The 17,993-nt window shown below is 39.3% G+C and overlaps 1 long non-coding RNA gene across 4 annotated transcripts in view; it reads left to right on the top strand.

The window, feature by feature from the left end:
* Positions 1-17,993, top strand: part of LOC113458908 (uncharacterized) — a 120,347-nt gene that overhangs the window by 84,084 nt on the left and 18,270 nt on the right. For 3 of the 4 annotated variants that reach the window (XR_003379637.2, XR_003379638.2, XR_012581207.1), the window contains exon 1: positions 2,878-3,010. The exons of the other annotated variant lie outside the window; for it this stretch is intronic. This is a non-coding gene — a long non-coding RNA (uncharacterized LOC113458908). Of the gene's footprint in view, positions 1-2,877; positions 3,011-17,993 lie in introns of those variants that run through there. 4 annotated transcript variants of the gene reach the window in all.

The following is a 17,993-nucleotide window of genomic DNA, read 5'->3' as shown; positions in this document are numbered from 1 at the left end:
ACCTGGTGGTGTAAACCTCTTCTTTGTGAAAACAGGTGTTGAAGTTGCCTTTTTGGAGTGCACTGAGCTCAAGTCCTCCATCTGATGATGGGTGCCTTATTCCCCTCCTCATTTTTGTAGGGGGTGTCTGCTTTTGGGACCATATTGCAAGGGAAGGGACTTAACCTGTTGTTGCAGGTCCTTGGCACTGAGATGGTTTAGGATGTGTGGACATATGGCGTATACAAGCACATGATTTGGGGTTACAAGAGATTTTGCAGAGCAGTAGAGCAGTCAATTAAAAATGTGAAGCATGCTGAGCAATCCCTTCACTTCCCTGGCCATGTGCTTTCTTCCTATGAATTTCTTTCCAAGGCATGTGAGGCATGACTGTTTTTCTGCTCTGGGAATCTGTTGCTTCAGAGGCATGACGAGTCCCTCCCTCTATTTTAAATCTTAGAACTGACTATACTGGCACACTATTCTAGCATATACCCTGCCTCATATCCAGAAAATGTGCTTTTCTCTTTCAAAGAAATACGTATTATTCTTTTGGAAATAGTATCTGTATATTCCCAATCATACCATGAAAGATTAAAGCAAAGGTCTCTCAGCTGGAAACTCATTAAACCTGGACAAATTTCTCTTTGTCTGGAAAGCACCTGATATTTTATGTACATCTCATAAAGATGATTTTATTAATCATTAATTTACTGCTGGTATAAGATATTTAAAACTTGCTCCCATTCACGTAGATGTTTAGCATCAGCCCTTGGTTACAGGTTAGCATCAGGCAATACCTACATTAATTGTAAATTGTCCTGGAATTGGCTCTTTTACCTTTCACAGCAAAGTTTTCTCCTGGTCTGCAGTGCCCACCCACACATTCATACTCTTATTTGGAGAGCTCAGCTGTAGGAGCTGGGCCAACAACTGGTGTTTTTTATATGCACATGCAAACACACACATGGAGACTAATGAATATTTTGGTGAAGAAATGCTTAACAGTGAAAAATGTGGTTTGAATTACATAGTTTTCTGTTTCATATGAATGTGTATCAGTCACATCAGAATGGGCTCTTGTGTAAGCTGGTGCATTTGGAGTTTGCAGTTACTGCATTCATTTAGCCAGAAATTCTGTTGTATGGTAAGGGAAAAAGATGCCACAAATCTGCAATTTTCTAAAAGATTTAGAAATGGTGTTGCACTCAAAAGGCCTGAGATGGAAATGGTGAGAATCCCCAGCCCATCCCCAAAACTGGATCTCATCAGTACTGCTGAAACAATTTGGCAGCAAACTCCTTTTCTTCAGGTTACTTTCCAGCCTTCTGGCAGCTGTGCACTCTGCTCATCAAAACCATGAAAAAGACTTGTAATTCATTGGCAAAGTTTTAAATCATTTACATGTGTAACTTTGAGTGTTTGAAAGGTAATGTTATAGACATGTCATTAGCCTAGGTGATAACATAATCCATAATGCTCAGTATTTCTCATTGTAAGTTTTTGCTATAAGTTTTATGTGGTATTTTTGCTAAGCTTTAAGGATTTGAACTACAATTTTCCCTTTTGGATATCTGTCTCAAGCAGACCTGGAGGTGGGGAAAGGAGCTCAAAGTTCTCTGATGAAGACTAAACAATTATATCCTCTCTTTTCTTAGAGTTTAGCATCTTCTTACTGTGCAGAAATTATTTGATATTTAATAGGAGGTATCCTCATGTTGAGTATTCTGCTGCTCATCTAGGGAAGGGAAAAAAATTCCAACTTGGCTAAAATATAAGACCTTTAAGAGTCCTATGAACATGGAGTCTGAGTCAAGAGCAGGGACTTGCAAAATTGGAATGATAAAATTTCATATATTCACAACACAGTTCACTAGGCTTTGAATTACTACACTGTATAAAGCACAATGGTGAGAGCATGAGCCCTTAGAGTTAAGTGGTGCTTACAGTGTTGATATGGTTGTACCTCATCTTTACCTTGGGTAGGTGGGGATAATTCCACTGTAGGGTATGGGTACAAACTAGTTTTCATGAGCCACTTATGTTCTAGTAATAGTTTTAGTTCTATTTCTCTTTTCTAGTAATAGTATTTTATCCTGTTATTTGAAAAAGAATTAAATAACCTTACTCTGCAGGAAATATGCCCAAGGCAGTACACAGAGCAGCCAGGAAAATGCAAAATGTTGAATAAATGTTTTGTAAAGGAATTCTGTTCACCCATGGCAGGTCTGATGAGCATCCTGTGGAAAATAGTCAGAGGACATAATGCAATGCAGTATCATATATACATATATGTGTGTGTGTATAGAAAGACAGGGAAAAGCAAATTAAGATCAACTTTTCAACCATTTTGCCAAATGGAAGTATTTTTGCCTATGCCTATTTAGTGCAGAAAGGTAGGCACATATTGTTTCAAAGAGAAAAAATATATTTTTAGGCAACATTAATGTTGTTTACATTTGTCTCTGAAATTACTGTGTTAAACTTGTATCAAAAGTCAACTGCAGGTTTATTTTGTTGTGGAAATAAAACATGAACCAATTGTGCAACCTCTGGTAGGGTTTGAATTAGAATTTCCATTAATTGCCAACTAATTCTAGGACAGATGCTCTGATAATAGTGAAGTGACTGCTACATTAACTAAAGCACACTTGTGTGCCCTTAGCAGACAAGCAGTGTTCAAACCATTCCCATTGCTTTACCTTGTCATGCCCGTGCGCTGGCTGTCAACATTCATCAGCAATCTGTGCTAGAAACAGGGCTCTGCTTTGGCTGTAAGAGACCTGTGCTGATTTTCCTATGGTTTCTCTTCTGCTCAAGACTCATTCCAAGCCTAAATTTAGCATGCTTTTTTTTTTTTTTTTAAATCTAATTTTAGTGTAACATTCAAACTGATGACACTAACCAAGAGCATGTCTGATTTTAGAGCTGCAGTCTTGACAATGTTTGTACTGGAAGAAAGCTTCTGTTATTCTTTGCATTACTGATCTTTGTTTTTCTCTTGGGGCTGGAGCATAAAGTTCATGATATGGTAAGGCTTGGGAACACCTGAGTCCTTTCTATTTTTGAGAAATAAACAGTTTTAGATGAAAAAGTGCTGTTTTTATTTACACTGCTAATAACTCATCTAGAAATTTTAGTTTTTTCTTGTAGTTTCAATTTAAGTGAATAGTCATTTATAATATTACTTTTATCTTTTGAGGGATATATTTTTAGTGAGTAAAATAAATTGTAAAATATTATAATCTTAGGTACAATAGTGCATGTTCACTTAATGTATTTTCTTAAGTTTTTTTTTTGCTTTTCATCAACTGTCTTTCTCTAATCCAGATTGTATTTCATATAGTCTCTTCAAAGAGAAATTAAAAGTGAATTTTTATGTATTGTAATCGATAGGATCTGTTTCTTTGTTAACAAGTGAAGGAATTACCCACATAAATGAGAGATTGATAGGAATATCTGCTGTTAAGCAGCTGTGCATTTCTTGACAAGACCACCAGTTTTCCAGCCAGGTTATCCTTACAACCCTTGATCAGATGACTCCTGATATGCACAGTAAGATACTGCTCTGGTGCTTTCCTTGGCTTAAGAAAATATGATTGTATGAAAAAGAAAAAACCCAGTAATCCTTTTCAGGGCCTGTGATGAGTAAGGAAGCATGACTTTTATTGCTTAATAGATTTTGTATTCTTGTCAGTAAGTTCCTGGTCTGCTTTGATTTGTATGATAAAATGGAAGGATTCAAAGTGTGCTCCCATTGCTGGTGCATTGTTTGAACAGACAGTGTTTTGTTTTTTTTTAAGTCATGGCAAAAATAGCTTGTCTAATCTCATCCCATGAATACAAACAAAATGAATGATACCTTTGTCTGTTCTGCTGCTTATGCTCAGGATTAGGTTTCTGTTGGAATTTCCTGGTTCCTGAATTCAGTTTTAGGTGGAGCTCTTGATATCAAATGGGTTTATCTTTAAAAGTACCAGGATGTAGTGTGTCCAAAACTAATGAAGGTCTGCCATCAACAGCAGTAGTGCAGATGACTTGCAAGACAGATGTTCCAGGTTGGTGTGAAATGTGGGGTATTTCAAAGGCAGCAGCACACTGCCAGCTAAGTGGATATGAACCTGGAATTGCCCATTTGGTTAATACTTGGTGGGGCTTGCAAGGCCTGGCTGGAAAAGGGAGATGTGGGGATATGCATCTCCAAGAATCTGGCAAAAGCCTCATGGAATGGGTAAATAGAGGTGTGTAGGGCCTTACCTTAGGTGGCAATGCTCAGTTAAAAACCAGATTGGCAGTGAAAAGTATAGGAATTGGGTGTATGGACACACAGAAGCAAAGGTGCAAAAGGTAGAGAGCAATTAAAACAACACCCTAAGAGAAGATGTTTATCTTGCTCTTGCCTTAGCTCTGCTCTCTGCTCCCTCAGGACTTTCCTTAGGGCTTTACCTCAGTGCCTCCAGTGTCAGCAGCGGAGGCCAGTGCCCTCACTGCTGTGCTCTTGGTATCATGCCTATAGGTTTTACTCCTATTAAAATGCTGTCCCTTCATCTTCCCCCAGTGTGCTGGAATATTTCTCATCTATGATATTTTCTTCTTTTCTACTGTTGTCACTAATGTCTGTTTGGTCTAGTACCACGACAGCCAAGCACCAGCGGCCTATAGTCACAAACCCTGTAATCACAAAAGGCTTGTTTTATTCTGCACAGCAGTTGGCTGGAATTGATGTGTCTCTGTTTCTTACCTGTCAGGAGCATTTTTTTTCTCCTCCACTTTAGTGCTGAGAATCTGAGATTCCCATGTATAACCTTCTTATAGAATTCTGTGAAGGAGTGGTTTCTGGTTCTGGATGTTCACAGACCTTAACTGCACTAAAAGTTCACTACAGAGTAAGTCAAGTTAAAGAACTCCACACCACAGATCTGAGTCTGCACCAGATTTAGGGTTTTGCATGATCCCATACTTATCTTTTCCTTCTGGTTTGTTTGTCAGTCCAGGAAAAATGACATTTTAAGAGTTTAAAATTCAATAAATAGGTTGTTAATGTATGGCTTCCTGTTAATTAGTTGGGAATTTTTTGGAAATGCTGTAGTTTTAGTATACTTTGACAGATCACTTTCAAAACTTCTTACAAAACTTATAAACAGTGATGAGAAATTAATATTATTTGGTATCTTCTGGGAATGTGGTCAGTATCTGAATGAAAAAGGGAGGATTCAGAAAATTTTCAATAAAAAAACTATTATCTGCCTTGAATATAACTTTGTATCACTCTTCTGCTATACATAATTTGATATTAAAAAGTGAAAAGCTAGACTGACAATAAGATACACTGAAGATAAAAGAATAGCTATGGGCTGAGGACAGAGTAAATGCTTAATTCAATTACAGGTTTCATGCTTTTGATGAATATTTGGTTGAGGGTTTTTTTTCCTGTGATCAGTTTTGATTGAAATAAACCTGCTATATTTAGATCAATTATTAATTTCTTCTGTGCATCAAAACACAATCAATATTATATATATTAACACATATCTGTCTTATGAAAGTTATTCAGAGGTACTGAAATAGTGGCAAGATTACAGTTTTTTTTATTCTGGGTTCTGCAATTCTCCACAAACACCAAAGATGGACACAGGAATCAACACAAGGGTTCAACACGTTTTCAACAAATGTGTTTTGGTACTTGTCTTAAATGATGCTGACCTCACTATATGAAAAAAGAAATCAACCCTACTGCTTCCTTCCAATAGAAGGAAGAACAAAGGGGGCATGCACATTCTGTGTCTTTCTTCTGCTAATTAGAGGTTTGAAGGAACTGGGCATGAAAAACTCCCCACTGAGCTTATTGAATTTTATGTAACAGCCCTATTATCTGGTATTAGTGTTAAATGTCCATTTTCTCTCATGTCCCCATGCTGGTAGATGAAAACTTACTGTTTGGGCTTTTTATGTTGGCTTGATTGCACACAGTGCTAAGTGAACACAAAAGTCCTTTTAAGTGAGCTCAGAGCAAGGAAAATTTGTTCCAGTAGGAAAAGTGGTTGTGGCTATTTTGGAATTTGTTGTTGTGGCTTTAGCAATAGTTAAGAAAAACTACCGTGTAATATTTCAGCAGCCTATGGGACTCCAGCATGCAAAATGTATGATGTCATCTTCCCATTGTCCCTGTTGTTTTGGGGAAGGGAGGAAGAAGGTATGGAGTGAAATTATGAGAACAGTCTCCAAGATACACTTTTGTTAGGGTTACAGCTTGAGAATACTTGAGAATGTCTTTGCTGTAATAAGTAAGTCTATTGCTTTATCTGCAACTTTTCACATGCTTTACATTCCCCATTTATTTACATTGCTTTTAGTGTTTATGGTGTTTATGGAGGCTGGTTGCTTTAACTATTCAAATTGTCTCAAAGCAGATAGCATTCTTGGATTGTGATTTGCTAGTTGAATTGTATGGCCAGAATATGTAGCATGACAATATAAATAGTCGGTGCAAGATGTATATAGCAATATAGTAGAAAGCCTGAAAAAGCTGTTATTTGTCTTTTTGTACTTCCTCTGGATTCTTGTGGACTTTTTGGCATAAGCATTTTGGTGTAACAGGAGATACAAACTATATCTCATAAATTGACTGCAGAAAGCTAACTTGGCTAACCTGCTGTGTTACAGCATTTTTGGTACATTTGTAATATAAAAAGTTAGTATTTAGATACTACCTCTGAAGGAGAATCTAAGGAAAATACAATTTGTGCTTATTCTGAGTCCTTGGGTTTTTTTGCTAGTACTTACAATAAATGAGGGATTTCTTACTATGGGAAAGTATTTTGCAGTGTTCAGCATTTTTATTCCCAAAAATGATTACAGGTTTTTGATTTCCCCCTAGGAGATGCCAGCCTGGTTTGCTTGGGTGCCACTGGCCATGAGACCTTGTGCAGAATGTGTTCATCGTGGCCTCATTTATTCTCTAAGCAGACACTGTGATGTACTCTAAGGTTTTAATTGATTCAGGGTGTGAGTATGAGGCTGCATGGCATCCATGCACTTCCTCACACCCTAAATCAGTTCAGTTCTGTTTCTTTGCTCACCTACCATCAGCCTGTGTTTTTTGACTGCCTTTGTGGCTCATAAAGCCAATACTTCAGACAGGCAATTCAGAGCCATCTCCTGCCAATGTCTCTCAGGCCTTTTCTGTTACATCTGCTGATGAAAATGTTTTCTGTGGGAAATTTTAGACCCTAACAGAAGGATTTTTAATTTCACTTCTATTCACTAGAAAGATGTAAGCCATTTTGAGAAGTGTCATCCACTTCTGAAATACTTTCTATGTCCCATACAAGGCCTATATTGCCATCAGTTGGTATTTGCTGCTGCATGCACTCAGCCCCTAGGTAAAGGAGTTTGGGCTATTCTTGATAATTTTCACTACTTGGCTCTATAAGTGTTCTTCCAATTTGCCTCCATCTTTCTTCAAAGGCCTTTCTTTAATCTCACCAGCAGTGATTACTTAGTCTCTTCACTTTTTCTTCTTTGACAGGTGAATTGCTTCACATATGGGATGTTTGTTTGTACAGTTTTGTAAAATCATTCAGCGAAAGAATGATTTTACAAAACTGTTTGTACAAATAAACAAGAAAATCAGTTAAACTATTGAGATAAGGCTGGTCAAACAGTGGAAAAAATCTTCCTTTTCCAGGTTATCCTGCATGCCAAGAGAAGGCTGTCATGCTGTTGCCAAGCTTCTGACATCTTTCAAAATTTTAATGAGAAGTTTAAACCCCTACTGGTATCCTTTAGAGGGAAAACTGTTCATGAAATATGAGCTACCAACCGAAAATAATAGTATATTTTGAACCTGGGAGTCAAGTTAAATTAACGTCACAACTAAAATAAAAATATGATAATCTTTCCTGTTGCTCATTTTTTCCAGTTGAGGCATTTGTTGCTTAATTGTGATTGACTTTATGCATAAGTAGCTTTGCAGGGTTAATACATTGCTTTCTAGCAAGTATCTGGGCACTTTCCCTCTTAAGACCAGTCAGTGTTCTCTGGGTGCCCATTTCCTCTCTCCCTCCTTCCCCCATTCCAAATGCCCTAGGGTTGTGTTCAAATGGGAAAGGCATCCCTGTATCCACAGGCATCCAGATGAAGCACAGAGCTCTCAGATTTAAAGCCCTGCAGTGGAGGTGCATAGATGGTAAAGACAAAGCTTCCAGTTTGGCATTTCAGCCTGCATTCAGGAGACACAGCTTTGCCTGGTTACATCTTTACTGCAACTTTTAACAGCAGTGATGGAGGAGCACTAATTTTAAAGACAACCAGCATTTGCCACAGGGCACGGCCGAGCCCCTGAGCCCCGGGGAAAGCCTGGGCAAGGGAGGGCAAAACGCTGCCCGGCAGCCGGGGCTGAGCCAGGGGAAGCGAGCGAGAAACAGCCCTGCGAGCCCCGAGGGGACAGCGGGGGCAGGGCCGGGGGCGGGAGAGAGAGACCCGGCAGGGATGGCCCTGCGGCCTGCGAGAGAGCCCGGCCCCGCTGGGCCGGCCCTGCGGCCTAGAGAGAAATTTCTGCTCCTCACCACACGTTTCTGTCTGTATCTGGTGGAACAGAAGAAATAATTAACTTCTTTTTCAGGTCTGTATAAGGCCTGGGATCTACTTAGATGTGTACTCCACAGGAGTAGTTTCTTTCTTCTATGGCTATTTTGTCTAGAAAATTGAATATTCAGCCCAAATATAACAGCTCAGGAGTCAGCTATGCTGCTTGAATAGCTATGGACAGGAATTCCCAGGCTTACCCTGTGGCCTACATTCCTGTGCAGAAATGCATAAGAATGTCTGTGATTTAGGTTCCATGATGGCTGATCAGGCCAACCACATAATTTCTCACTGTTGTTTTAAATGATGGCTGTTTACATTTATATCATGCTCTTGATTCTTTGCCTTTCCTGAGAAGTTAGCTGAAAACTGAAAACAATGGTAACGGGTAACGTGTGGAGGACAAAGGGCTTTTTGTTTAAAAATAGAAAATGTGAATGCTAATTTTGGTCCCAAGATGTTCCTGGCAGAGTAGGTTAGCCCAAATGCTGTGTTGTTTTTCCTTAGTAAGGGTACCTAGACATCTGAATCCTATCCTTCATACTGTCAAACAATATCTGGAAGAAGTCTAATAAACATGGAAATGTTTTAAACTTTTTTTTTTAATAAGAGCATTAATTTTAGAAAACACTTTGGGCAAACTCTAGACCAGGCACAGTTGTGAGGAAATCATCAATATAATTTGTGTTCTGCAAGGGGAAAAGAGACAAAAACTTGAGTTTGGTTGGGTTTTTTTAGCATGTATTTTCATTCCCACATCACCTTTAACTATTACAGATTAAAGAAAAGATAGCTGATTACTGCCAAAGCTCTGTGAAGAAAATCATTTGTTTCAGAGGGCTGCATGTGATTTAATTGGGCATTTTGCACTGAAGTCATGGTGACAACAGTGTTTTCCTCAGCATCCCATATTCCGAACTCTGAGCATGTGAACTGAGCTGAGGCTGCTGAGTGTGACTGTGATGTGGGAGCAGCTCCCTTTCTCCAGCTGGCTGTGGCATGGAGCTGCAGTCAGGAGAAGCACGTTCTGGTTGGCTCCTGAGCAATATGCCATTTTTCTCCTGCTGCAAGGCTCACAGACAAAGTTGGCTGGTGGCCTCATCAGCTGCACTCAGCCTGTGTCTTTGAGGAGCTGAAGAGAATGTATGCACTGTATTTTTTGGCATGAAATGTAACAGGTAAAGGATAATTTTTATGAAAAAAATGTTCAGCTTCTTTTCCTGGTTTTGCAAATACTTGTATATATGACTTTTGCATCAAGCGGTTGGGGTCCTGGTCCCCTGAGAGCTGGCACAGCCCAGACATGTCTGAACAAGCAAACCCTTCTTAGCTTGAGACCTACTTAATGTAGTTCTTGCAGGTCCAGCCAGCTCTCTGTGCATCAGTGCAGGATTCATGACAAGAAGCCTCTGTAAGCATCACAAGACTTCTGCCCTGCATTTTGAGCTGTAATAGCCACACCTGCTCCCCACCCACACAGACTCAGTGAACTGATAGAAACCCCTTCCTTTTAAAAATGTGAATCTGCATACAATACTGAAGGCAATAATTACTTTCAGATCAGTGTATTCCCAACCTCCTTTGCTTGGGGTGAAGTGGATGTGTGAAGTCCTTGTCACAGAGTTGGTGTTTTCGTGTCATGTCTCACACACCTTGACAGGCTCACTTAAGCAGTAAGGAAGGTGTAATCTAGTAGTAGAGGTTGATTTCACTCCACATGATTCATGCCCCTGATTTGAGGCCTGAGAAAAACCGCATCCCATTCATGGGCTGAGATTCATGTCCTGCATTGCTTTTTGCTCAAGGCAAAAAACATTTATAGTCAGTTCATGTCCAATCCAGCTGCCACAGTCAAAAAATACCAGTATCTGAGTAAAGTAGAGATAGATCTATTTCATGGTGAAAGTCAAAGAAGATTAAATGAGAAATTACTCCCTCCAATTGTTTTGGCTTTTTTTTTTCCTACTAGTGATGGAAACATTCTTTATTTTCCCCAAGCAAATCCCTTTGTAGATTGCTTTTCCCCATCTTTTGTTTTGTGACCTTAGCTGTGAGAGAGATGCAATTTTATGCTTGTCTCATTATCACTAATTTTTACTGATAGTTATGCTTATTCAAATGTAATAGTGTGTGATTACAAACAAGATAATATCTTTGCAATACCTGTTTTATATCTCATGTAATCTGGTGACCTTTGTTCAGTTGTCTTCTTTCTGGTGTTATGGGGACAGGACTCATCCTGCAGCTCTGACAGCAGTGTTGTGTGACTACATAACCTGACCTGTGGCTCTGCTGAATCCTTTCTGTTGGGAAGATTGAATGGTTTTTTGCCATTTCCTTCACTCCATTTGAAAACTGATGCTTTTGCCTGTGCTTACACCTTCTTGTCTCTCTTTCTCCTGCCAGTTAATTTTGGCCCTTTTGTCCCATTGTTCAGACTCAGGTATTGTCCTTCTCTATAGCCCTATCTCCAATGTCAGACCTTTGTCCAGTTCTCTTTTAGCTCCTAAGCATGAGCCTCACATATGTAAAATGGATTAGGTGCCATCCTTTTTTTTTTTTTTAAAGGCATTTTAAAAAAAATTAAAATTAAAAAAAGGCATAAAAAGTGCATGTTCTCAGACCAGATTACTTCTTTCTTTTGCTGTTCCATTACTTCCACTGCTCACCCACCACAAACATACTGCTGGTTTTATGGGTTCCACCCCCCTCCCTCCCAGACCTTTCCTGTGCAGGATGCCAAGCACACAGGAAGGAAGGAGAAGAAGAAATAGTAGTAGTAATAACTATGATCCAAACAGAATAAGTCTCTGAGTAATGCTGGCACCTCTCTTTCAATATCCTCAAGTGAGTGGGGCGAATGCTTTGCAGAAGTGATCAAAGAAAAGTCAAAGAGCATTATATAAACACAACTGAGTTAACAAAATATCCTATCATGTCTCAATTTACACCTGTAATAAGTTACACAAGAGTTACGGGAACTGTTCATATGCACAAAACTTGGATAAAGTTCACTTGCTGAATTAGGGGTCCAAGTTCTCTTCCCTATTGTATAATAGTTTTGAAGTAAAACAATACTCTTTTTAAATGATAAAATGAAAAAGCCCAAGAAGGAAACTCAGCAGGAACAATGAACACTTTATATCTTCCCCCCTTCTCCCCTCTCTTAGATTTGGCAGGATCCTTCAGGAATGGAAAACATACCTTAACATTAACCAGCATGCAGAAATGTCTCAAAATTTCTGCTCTTATTAATCTTTGAGCCAAAATTTGAAAGGGCCTTAATCTCACTCCTGCATATGAGGTTCATGTATGCCTTCCTGATGGTTATCTTTCAGTGTTTTAATGAGCCCCTAGCACAGATAAGTTGCTGCTAGGAGAAGAAACAGTTGTATACAGGAGTGACTTGGATAACCACACAGTTGCAAAGATTATTTTTTTTATGTGCTTTTACCATGTTAAACTGAAGAACGTAGAAAATGTGGCTCAAAGGATATTTCTAAAGCAGGTATTCAACTTGGATCCAGTTTTGTATGCATAATTATATACATACAGGGCCTGATGGTTATCAGAACCAGGTTTTATTGCCAAGGGACACATTCCATTATTTGTAATACACACCAGAATAAGTCTACTATGCTTACCCTTGGATTTTATATTGCTGCAGTGCTTGTGAGCCCTTGTCATGGATGAGGAGTTTATTGTGTTAGGCTCTGCACAAATGGAGGACAAATTGGTGTTCCCTGCTCCCAAAGGCAACCCTCCACGACCTGTTTGGATGCCTGATAGGATATTTTTTCTCAGCTGCACCTCAGATTTGGGAGGTTTTTTTCTCAAACATCAGCAAAATATGATGCTGTCATTTTACATTGATGACAATACAGCGTTTAAGAGGGATTCCTCATATTGTAACCCCAAGCCTTGATCTTATTAATAAAATTCTTTCATAATAATTTTCTCCCCACCATCAGGAGAACCTTCAGGAAAATTCCAGCTCTGGTAGATGGTTAAGTGGTGTTGCTGTCATTTGTGTTAACACGTGCAATAGTGTTGAATGAAGTATGGAGTGAATTTGTTTCCCATTGTTATTAGATTGTTGGAGCTTAAACTTGGAGGGTTCATGAAGCTCAAGTTTGTTACAGGAGAGTATATGGATAGCTAAAAGGTGTTGCTGTTCATATTTAAAGTAAAAACAAGGGGTGAAGAGGTGCAATGACAATCTGTGGAGTTCTGGAGGTAAGGAAAGAGGGAAGGTGCAGACAGGGACAGTAATTACTGCTCTGAAGTGGTGAGGTTAGTGTCTTCACAGCCTCTGTAGGGAATCTCTACCACTCCTCCACTGTTGCCATAAATAGGTCACAGCTCTCATGCTTCAGTTTATGCTCATTGCTTTCCATCCTCCCACTGTGCATGACTGTAATGATGCCTTAAGATGCACTTTTCTCCATCTTCTCAATGATTTCCTTGGATATATCAGAAAACTGCCATGAGGTGTTTCCAGTGTGTTTGGCTCTCCAGGCCTGAAAAAGCCCCTGACCCTCAGCCCTTCTCAGAGGACAATGTTCCAGCCCCCAAACACTGAACTACCTTCAGTTTATTGATGTCCATCCTGCATCAGGGGTCCAAAATTAGACACAGATGATTGAAAATGAAATCTCACAAGTCCTGAACAGATAGAATTCCTCCTCTCCATGTGCTGGCTGTGACCCTGTGGACAGAGCCCAGGACACTGTTGGCTGTCTCTGCTATACATGAAGCTATGGAGATGTTAAGGAGTCATAGTACTTAAATGGTCTTCATATAACTAGTCACACTACTTAAACAGCACTATGTTGTGCTATGTAAGTAACAGTGATGAGTCCTTAAAAGCTAAAAAATCAGATCCAAATCTCAAAAAAACCCAAGTAGGAGGTGTGAAAGTGAGATTGTAGTAAGGTGAGATTGAATTCTGAAATGCAGAATCATATTTGCAGTTGACTGTACCCAAGGTCCAGACAAATGCAAACAATATATCTGAAAATGCTAAAGCAGGTGGGATTGCATTCTTGAGCCGGGTTCACTTCTTTCTCATGTATTTTCAGTTGTTTGATTGAAGAGAATGTCTCTGAACATCACATATCAGTATCTATCAGTTTAATACTGTAGCCTAAGGTGTGTCAAACCACAGAGGAGCAATGGGCAAAGATGGTGAAATTCTGTAAAACCTGCTGTAGATGTGCATCTAGCTTTTTCTCCTTGAAAACCTCTTACAAGAATTTTTCTTTGACTTTTTGTCTTTTTTTTGTGTTTTTTTTTCCTGCTTTAATCAGTCTCCAGATCCTATTAAACAGGAACAAAAAGAGGAAGAGGAAGTACACAGTATCTGCTTTCTACAAAGCAGACTGTATTTATTTGTTTAAGTGAGACAGAATCTCAATGTCTTCAGTGTTTCTTAAAAGCAGATTTAAGCAAATCAGCCAGGCAGCCAGCCAGGCAGAATGCATTTTTAGGCACTGGCTCAAAGGCAATGTCAAGTCATATTAAGCTGGGTGTCTAGAAATAATATATGTGAGATTAAAAAAAAAAAAAGAATACTGGAAGATCATCTTGCCACAGTTGTGCATGGTTATTTGATACAGGGTGAAAAGAAATTGCATTGTAAGTCATAAAAGGGTGATGAAAAATGCTTTGGAATATTAAGCTAATACAGTATCTAAGGCTGAGTGCCACCTGATTGCTACTTCTCAGTCACTTCACTATGAATCACCTGAATGTAGTCAATAAAATAGCTAGTTCAAACCAGTTCTCTGGGTTTGACCACCTTCCCAGAAAAAAAAAAAGAAAAAAGGGAGCTATCTTAGTTGTTGACTTGTGTGAAAAACTTGCTTAAATGATCGTGTATTTCAGTAGGAGATTTTTTTTAAAATTACCAGGTTGAAACAGCTATTTTGACTTCCTCCTTTTTTTAAAATATATTCAGCAGTACAAATTAAGCATCTCACCCACAAAATATCATCTATGTGAAGAATAATCAATTTTGTTCTTAACTCTTGGTTCTGACACAGGAGCAGAGTTTTCCTCAGCTTTGAGGACCACAGGACCATTAGGGTTGGAAGGGACCTCTGGAGATCATCTCATCCAACCCTCCTGCCAAGGCAGGGTCACCTAGAGCAGGTTACACAGGAATGTGTCAAGTTGGGATTTGAATGTCTTCAACAAGGACATTTGTTTAATTCATGACCTACCCTGGCAGCCTGTTCCAGCTGTCACCCTCAATGCAAAGAAGTTTTTCCTAATGTTGAAGTGACACTTCCTGTGCTTTGGTTTATGACCATTGCTCCTCATCCTGTTGCTGGGCACCTCTATAAAGAATCTGGCACCATCTTCTCAACACCTGCCTTTGAGATATTTGTATGTATTGATGAGATCCCATCTCTCTTGTCTTCTTCAGGATAAACAGACCAAAAAGCAACATCATAGGTGAAGTTAAATTGTTTTCATTGCAAGATGAAATTAGTTTCCTACTTGTAACTAGCAACAAGGTAATTAATTATACCATTTATCTAACACACTTGGCAAGGTATGCTAGAATTTATAGAAGCTCATCTCGGTAGATGGTGCTGTTGTGTCTTAAACTACTTCCTAGGATGAGATGGAAACACTCCTGAAGCAGCAGAGGCACTGTAAAGGTTCTGCCTCTAGAGCAATTACAGGCGGCCTTAAATAAGTTTGGTTTGTTTTGAGCTGTTTGATTTGTTGTTTGTTTGTTTGGGGGTTTTTTTGTGGTTTTTTTTTTTTTTTTTTTTTAAACTAAGAATGGGCATGACTGATTTAGTGAGAGTTTATGTGTCTGTAAAACCTGTACAGAAAATGCCCAACCTTTGAAGTAGGTCATGGCTTTAGAGTAAGGCAAAACAAACTCTGTATGGGATGAATCAGCTGCACCACTGAGTCAGGAAAGGAAGAAAATCTTTAGGTGTGCTCTGAATTATTAGTGCTTATGGACATTAATTGCCTGTAAAAGGATACAACCACACCTTATCTAATCATGCTTTTCCTCAGACTTTTTTAATGACAACTCTGGCACAGGCCCCATAAAAAAGAAAGTTGCACAGAAGGGTGCTGCTAGTATGTGCATGAAAAGAACCCTGTACTGCACTGGAGTGCTCTGTTCTTGCTTCAACACCTGACATGCAGAAATCAAAACAGAAGATTTTCTTTCAGGATTGGAAAAAAAGCCCCAAGGCATGTGAGCCTGCAAACATAAGATTATTTCCCCTTCTCCACCCCTCATCCCCCACCCCCTGCCGCCTCCCCCCTCCATTAGTTTTTCTTAGAAGCAATTCCTTGCTGGATCTCGGGATTTCAATAGTGCAACAGACTAGTGATACAGTCTGAGAGCCACTCTGGTCATTTCTGTTATGTTCCCCAAAGCTTTTTTTGGCTTTTGCACAGCAGATAGCAGTTCCTGGATCCCAGTTCTGCTGAGCCAGCTGTGCTCTTAACAGCCTGTTTACAGTTGGGAGCTGTGCTGCTGAGAGACTGAGGACAGTAAGAAATATTGGCACTCTCAGGATAGTGGGAGGTAAGGCAGCCTTAAGTCAGCAGAAAATTAGGGCAGCATTAACTCACAGTCTAGGTCTGGGCCAGTCTTAGCCATGTAAGTAGCCTTACATGATGGATAAACTGGAGGGATTTGCCCTGTTTAATGATCAGCAGCATTTTTTTTTAAACAGATATAATTAAAGTAGCAGACTGCTGCCCCACAGCATGCTCCCAGATGGCAGCACAATCTCTGGGCCAAGGTTTCCGTCTGTTTTCTTGCAGGCAATCCCTGGAGCAAAAGAAGTCGAGTTACTATGGTGACTTCCTACAGGAGGAGTGGATATCACAACCACAAAAGCATCCCATTTGTTGAGTATCTCCTGGACACATCTTTTCCATTCTGCTGAGCTGATATAGTCTAGCTGAGCCAAGCTGTTTTGCTTAATTCCTCAAGAGCAAAAAAAAATGTATTTATATGTCACATCTGTCTGGTTGCCACTCCCTGTCATGAAAGCCTCTCTTTGTTATATGCTATTAAGCACACTTGATCTATTAATCAATTTTTAAGGCCAGAGAAGATGGTTGTGATTCAGAGAGAACACTTCACTGGAAACTGTACACCTAGCTCATACCCTCATATTGTGAGTAGAATTTCCTCTTGCAATGCATAAGAATTTACATTACAGAAATTATGACATGATGGTATTTTCCTCTTATTACATATTTAATGTATCCTTGAAAATCTTATAAAGCCACAAAAAATTGTATAGATCTTTGTGGGAGACATATGTAGACATGCAGACATGGTATTAACCTGAACACTTTATTTCTTAAGTAGCTTACATTTTTTATGGAGAAAAGCTGCTTTACAGCCCATTTAGATGAAGATTAACTTGTTTAATGTTTAGTTCTATTCCCAGTAGAGCAATGATTGAAATCTATTTTGTCTGAGACAAATGCAACAGCAGTGTTTTGCCTAATTTGAATATTGCTAAGGATAAAGGGCAGAAACTCTTGAAAATTAGTCCAAACAGTCAACTGTTTACACAATACTTGAGTCACTTGGTTAGACTGCCATCTCTTCATCTTTGCATGCACAAGACTATTCCAGTCTTCTCAAAATGAGTCTTAGGAGCCTACATCACAGCTCTTAGCTCTATAGAAGACTGAGCATGCCTAATTAAGTGGCTGTTAAAATGAGACTAACCACAAACATTTCAGAATTTATAAATAAATGACTGAATCTGAGTCTGGTGTAGCAAATCTCAAATCCTGAAAGTAGATTTTGTGCTGTTTTACATCCACAAGTTGTAGGAATCTGGTGATGTAAGGCACATTTTGCAAGTAAACCAAGTTTGCAAGAAATTAGTTATTGATAAAGCCAGCAACCATCAGTTTTCAGGTCATTATATTGCCTTCCTTAAAACTTAGGGCATCCCCAAAATGTCTGTGACTGATCACTTCAGATAGGGAACCAGACTATTCCACGTTTAAGCAATTATTCTCTGTGCCCAGTATGGTTCTCTAGAGGGATGCTTGGCTCCCTGACTTCTTGCACACTGCTCTAGCTCATGTCTATACATGTGATTGCTCTGCTTGCCCCTCCCAGCCACAGAAACAAGAGTAGGATAAAAAATAATTTGAAAAAAGTAATTTTATAATAGTTTCTGTTTTTTATAGTACTTTATTTTGGTTGCAAATCTTCCAAAAAAATCTTTTGAACTAAAGCAAAAAACCATAAAAAGTAGGGGGAACAAACCTAGGTGTCTCTCTCAAGCAGTTTGAGTCTGTTGGAGCAGTGGATAAAGTCCACATTTATCTTCTGACTTCCTTCTGTGGTTACCAGAGGGATGCAGCTGTTAGGTCTGCTTGGCCATGCCATCCCTAGAGCAGGGGGTGGCATG

This window comes from Zonotrichia albicollis, chromosome 1 (assembly GCF_047830755.1).
Source record: "Zonotrichia albicollis isolate bZonAlb1 chromosome 1, bZonAlb1.hap1, whole genome shotgun sequence".
Classification (NCBI taxonomy): domain Eukaryota; kingdom Metazoa; phylum Chordata; class Aves; order Passeriformes; family Passerellidae; genus Zonotrichia; species Zonotrichia albicollis.
The sequence above is the reverse complement of the archived record's forward strand: the minus strand, read 5'-3'. Positions and strand labels throughout refer to the sequence as shown.